The sequence below is a fragment of the Ursus americanus genome, chromosome 37 (assembly GCF_024610735.1).
Source record: "Ursus americanus isolate L20-20 chromosome 37, mUrsAme1.1.p, whole genome shotgun sequence".
Classification (NCBI taxonomy): Eukaryota; Metazoa; Chordata; class Mammalia; order Carnivora; family Ursidae; genus Ursus; species Ursus americanus.
In genome coordinates this window covers 8145239-8151071 of record NC_142163.1, presented here as the reverse complement: position 1 = coordinate 8151071, position 5833 = coordinate 8145239, and the positions used below count along the sequence as shown (strand labels likewise).

Below are 5833 nucleotides of genomic sequence, written 5' to 3'. Positions count from 1 at the left end.
GTAGTCACCAAGAGAACCAGTGATGACAGAGTATGCATATGACCTGACTCTCAGGGTGTGTTCTTTTCTGTAAATGCAGGTGGCCCCAGAACCATGTGGACGTGGTACATATTCTGGAATCAGTCCCTTGCTGAGGAAAAACTCTAGATGGTAAGGCAGGTGGGGGGATGTCCTCACTGTCCTCAGTCTGGTGAGCCATCTGATTCCAGGTTCCTGGTAGGACTGAGGTTTGGGAGTGTGGGGAAAAGCAGACTCCAGGTGAGAAACTATGTGCATGTGTCTCCAGTCCTAGGAAACCAATGCATTGCCCCTGGGTGGTGTGGGTGTGTGTTCATGAGGCTTGGGGGTTAGGTGTCTTGTGTATTGTGATTGTGAGTGTGTGTGTGTGTGTGTGAGAGAGAGAGAGTAAGAGAAAGAGAGACAGAGAGAGGAGAGAGAGACAGAGACAGAGACAGAGACAGAGAAACATGTTTCTCCAGAAGATAGGTCAGACAGATAATGCATGATATCACCCTTCTCCAAAGCCATGTTATCACACTGCGCACTTTAGAGCCTTACTGCAGTGGGTGGCCCAGCAGGGCCACTTCAGTCCATGCTTGGAAACCAGCTGGCTCCGTACACCCCAGCCTCGTGGCCATATCAAGCAACATTCCATGAATATTCCTTTTTTTTTTTTAGTGAGAACAATCTACTTTATTCAGTCTACCAATACCGAAGTTAATATCCTCCAGAAAAATCTCATAGTCACAAACCAAAACAAGAGTCTAACAAATATTTGAGCACCCTGTGACTTAGGCAAGTTAACACATAAAATTAACCAGTACAAGTTCATTGCTTATCCACCAAGCACCTATACACATCTCTTTAGCCATACTGAATCTCTAAATAAAGACAACACAAGGTCATAATTCTACCTAACATCATACAACTATCCTGCGTACAACTGAAAATGCACTAAAACTTCCAGGGGAAGAGAAGGTAAAATTTTGGGGTGATTGTTACTTTCCCCTTGATATTCAGTAAGTTAAATACTATAATGGAAAATAAAAATACTAAAATTATGACAGAAATTCAATATATCGTCAGTTTCATGGTAAGGTAATAAGAAAGGGAAGAAAACAAAGATATTTGCTTTATATATATATTCACACACACAAAGATCTATAAGAAGTAAATATAATAATTACAGTCTTCATTTTAGTAATAGTCATATGGTTAATTTATAAGTACTTTCTTTTGTTACTCATTCTGTATTCAATGTGCCCTCAGTAAGCACCAAAGCTGGTCTTGGTTCCTTAGCTGGTGGGGTGACACAAACCATCATTACCGAAGGGTGTGGGTCGTTAGCAGTTCTGTCCGGAGTGGTTTGTTGTAGTTTTCTTTTTTTTTTTTATAATGATTTTTTATTATGTTAGTCACCATACAGTACATCCCCGGTTTCCGATGTATGGCTTGATGATTCATTAGTTGTGTATAACACCCAGTGCACCATGCAATACGTGCCCTCCTTACTACCCATCACCGGCCTATCCCATTCCCCCACACCCCTCCCTTCTTTAGCCCTCAGTTTGTTTCTCATAGTCCATAGTCTCTCATGTTTCATTCCCCCTTCTGAAAAAATATGGAACGCTTCATGAATTTGCGTGTCATCCTTGCGCAGGGGCCATGCTAATCTTCTCTGGATCATTCCAATTTTAGTATATGTGCTGCCGAAGCGAGCACTCCATGAATATTCTTGAGCAACAAGAGGAATGTGCTGACGGGTACTCTGTGTCCTGGATGCCTTGGAGGAAGACATCAATCCCATCAAAGGAGACAGCGCCGGAGGCACACCTCTCGCCATGGTGAGCTAGAAGTTCTTTATCCGAGGAACAGATGTTGCTTTCTTGGTTTCTTTCCAATCAAATTCAGATGAAAATGAGACAATGTATATTTGAGATTATACATATAGATCTCATACAATTTTCCTTTTTTGGGAGAGCACTGAGTGGTTGTCTCTGCCAACCGTTAGCTGATTTGAGAGGACATTTACCATTGGCGACACCAAACCTGGTTCTAAACGCTGTGGTAGGATCCTGTCCCTCAGTAACACTTTCTCCTGCTTGGATGAAGCATTTTGTAGTCACCATCCTGAATGGACTGGACAGACATGTCCCCAGGAAAAACAACTTCCTAAGGCATCCAGTTCACTTACTTTGGGGTCATTGGACTCAACCACTGTGTTCCATCTGGGTTCCTAAAGTCATTGAGGGAAATAAAGCTCACGCAGACAGATAGTGTATAACATGACCTGAGCCTCACAGTGTTCTCTTTTCTGTACCTGCAGGTGACACCATTAACAAGCGAGAGCAGTACGTATTCTGGAATTAGCCTCTTCTTGAGATAAAACTCTAGATGTTAATGCAGGTGGGGCATCCTTGCAATACTCAGTCTGGCGAGCCACCCTGATTGGGTTGTGGGGGTGTGGGGCACCAGAGATTTCCCAGGTGAAAGTGTGTCCATGTGTCTATAGTCCTAGGGAAGCCATTGTATTCCCTGTGTGTGGTGTGGGTGTGTGTGCGTGAGGCTTGGGGTTGGGGTGTTTTTTGTGGCTCTATGTGGTGTGATTGTGAGTGTGTGATTTTGTGTGGGAGACAGGGAGAGACAGACACAGAGAGATGCAGAGAGGGAGAGGGAGAGATGGAAAGAGTGAGACAGATTGCATATGTCTCCAGGAGGTGTATCCCACTGCCACTGCACAATTCCCATTGTCCACATTCTCAAAGAAAGAAAGAAAAGAAAAAAGAAAAGAAAAGAAAAGAAAAGAAAAGAAAAGAAAAGAAAAGAAAAGAAAAGAAAAGAAAAGAAAAGATGAGATAAAGAAATCTCATCACAGCGCACACATTATAGCCCTATTGCCGCAGGAGGCCCAGCGATGGAGTTCAGCTCATGCCTGGGAACCAAATGCCTCCATATGCTCTAACCCCATTTGTAGCGAGCAATACTCTCTGAGTCATTCTGCTGCAGAGATGAGGTGAGAGGCACATCCCGGAGTACATTTCTCTCTTCTCCTCACCACATCCCTTATACTGGGACCAGAGCAAGACCTGCACTTGGCTCCATGGGAGAGAGGCTCATATGCAGCTGCCCGGAGACCCTCCCTGGCTGACGGGAATTCTAGAGGCCTGTGTGAAGTCTGATGGGCTGGCAGCACACACTGGCTCTCACAGTCCCTCTGAGCTGGTCTCCTGGGACTGACTGGGCCCAGGACAGAGGCTCTGGGAAGCGGGGCCAGGGTCTTTGCTCCTGTCAGATCCCACTGACAGCGATGGGCCTGGTCCCCACCTCGTGGTCACGACCTACCCTTGGACCTTCCATCTGCTCGGGGCCTCCCCTAGTCCTTCCAGGTGTCAGGGTCTTTGGTGAACACTGCACGTACTGGTGTTTATGTGGCCGCACCAGCTGGAGAATGCCCATCACCCCACTGCCAGACTAGGGGAATTTGGACAAGTACCATTACCTCTACTGTCACATTCATCTCCTCTTTGGGCTAGGACACTTTACAGGCTGTCATCAATAGGAAGTGTGTCTCAAGTGCCCAAGATGAGCCCAGGCATGGGGCAGTCACTTGATTGCCCAGTTGATGGTCACTCTCATGGCCCAACATCACCCCAGGCCCATAGCAGCCACCTCCATGTTAGCTGCATTGGCTCATTGATCAACTGATTGACTAGGGAGTGTGTCAGTAAACCCATGATCATTCCTCCACTATTCCCATTGCAGAGAACAGTCTGGTTGTTGGAGGTGACAGGAGAAGGGAAATAAGAAATTAATGATACAGGGAGAGAGGAGGGAGGGTAGCAGGAGGGAGCAGAGGAAGGTAGGAAATCATGCTGGAACACAGTTCATTATTTAAGACATAAACTGTTTCAAATGGGCAAAACATTTTCATCCTTCCATTTAAAGTAGCAAAACTTTCAGAAACCTGTGAGCTCCCTGGGTGCAAATACACATTAGTGATGATGGCTCTCCAGTCCATTCCCTTGGGAACACACGGGCTCTCCCACTAAATGAGTAGCTGGAAGTTCCTTATCTCTAGGAATTTCACTACCCAGACTAGATTGCAATACCCTACTACGTGCAGACTTGGCAGCATATTGCAAAGAGCTCTTGTAATAGTGCCCAAGTTTTTCACCAACAGCTTCAGGCCTCCATTCTTGAAATCTTCCTAGAAGCCTCTTCATGATCTTCAACCTCAGGAAGAGACATCAGAGAAAAACTGCCCTTACACATCCCCTGAAGGGACCCCTTCAGGTACTGTTTAAAAACAAAGCAGTGTAACTCCTGGGAGTTCACCCTTGGCTTCATATGTCTCCACTAAAATAAATAAAATAATTTAAAAAATCAGAATTTCACACAATTAGAGGGCTACTCAAACTGAGGCTTCCCAGAGATCCTCTGGAAATAGCCAGTCTTCAGAAGCAGGCAGCTGCCCCAAGATTTTCAGAACAGGCAAATTGTGATGGCTAGTGGGCAGTTTCCACACAAGATATTGGGTCAAGACTCCCATTTAATTCTTTTTCTGTTTTGTATCTGCTCAGTTAAAATAATTCTTCTCATTTCCCACAAACCCTTGTTGCCATTCACCCAGAATGACCCCTTTACTCCCATTTTCTTATTCTAATCATTCTACTAATTATTACCCTTGATAGGTCAGAACATCCCTGACGTCACTCCTGGGTTTCTGACTGCTGGATGTGCCATCCGTCCGCGGACCCCCCATGGTAAGTCCCTCTGGGAACATCTGATTTCATCAAATGAAATGAATCACCAAGGTTGGAAATTCCAACTCCTGTGTCAACTCCAAACCGAGGCCACTTTTGATGATTCAGGCACACGACTTGGAGGAATTACTACGTATGCCCCAAATTAGAACAGTGTTACCTTTGGTAGGAAGTGCATAAATAGAAAAAGCCTGTAAGAAACCTATCTCTAATGTTGGCAAAAGTGACTGGTAACTCTTGGCATGTCACTTAATCTCTCTACATTTCAGTGCCTCCCACTAGAATATGGCTTACAGCCCCTGCTCTGCCCCCACCCACCTCAATAGGGCTGACCTGAGGATTACAGGAGATGGTAACAGGTATTGTCCACGAGCAGTAAAGCTAAGAGTGAGCGTCCACTTCCCATGTAAAGCTAAGAGTGAGCTTCCATCCTCTCTTGCTGTGGAGCCATCCACGTCTCCTCTCTGGATTCCACCACCACCAAGTGTCTACCTTATTCTTGCAGTCACTCAGTGATTGAACACTTAGGGTGATTATGAAACACCAGTCATTTATTTTATTTTTCTTAAGGCTTTCCTTGTGTTTATTTACTTTTAGCCTCATAACATAATTCTAATAAGTAGGCCACAGTCACATTTCAATGTCTCAGAACAGGCAAATGAGACACACAGGGGTGTATGTAACTTTCTCAGGTGCTCGCGGCTCCTGCCTGAAGTCAAGAGTATCACCTGACCCCAAGCAGTGATTCTGAAAACTCTGCCTCTGGCCAAACAACAGGGGGCACCCTACCAATGACCCAGTTGAAGGTACTGTGGGAATGGACTCATTAGGTTCAATCAAGAAGAATGATGCTACTTTATTCAGTGACCCATATGTAAGAGAAAACCATCAAAATGTGAAGCCACATTCTCTTCTGTATGCAAAGGCAAATGATCAAGTCAATCAGTATCGCTGTAACTCCAGCAGTCAACGTGCATTTCTAACTCAAGAATGGGCTCACCTTTACCAGTAAACAACATCTTTAGGTAACGTACAGACCTTTAGTTGATGTTCAAACCAATATCGGCTGA

General features: G+C 45.0%; 1 non-coding gene across 1 annotated transcript; it reads right to left on the bottom strand.

Moving 5' to 3' along the window:
• Positions 1-1615: 1615 nt before the first annotated feature.
• LOC123796405 (U6 spliceosomal RNA) lies at positions 1616-1722 on the bottom strand. The gene has a single exon (XR_006780750.2). It is a non-coding gene; the product is annotated as a U6 spliceosomal RNA (small nuclear RNA).
• Between the last annotated feature and the right edge of the window lie 4111 nt (positions 1723-5833).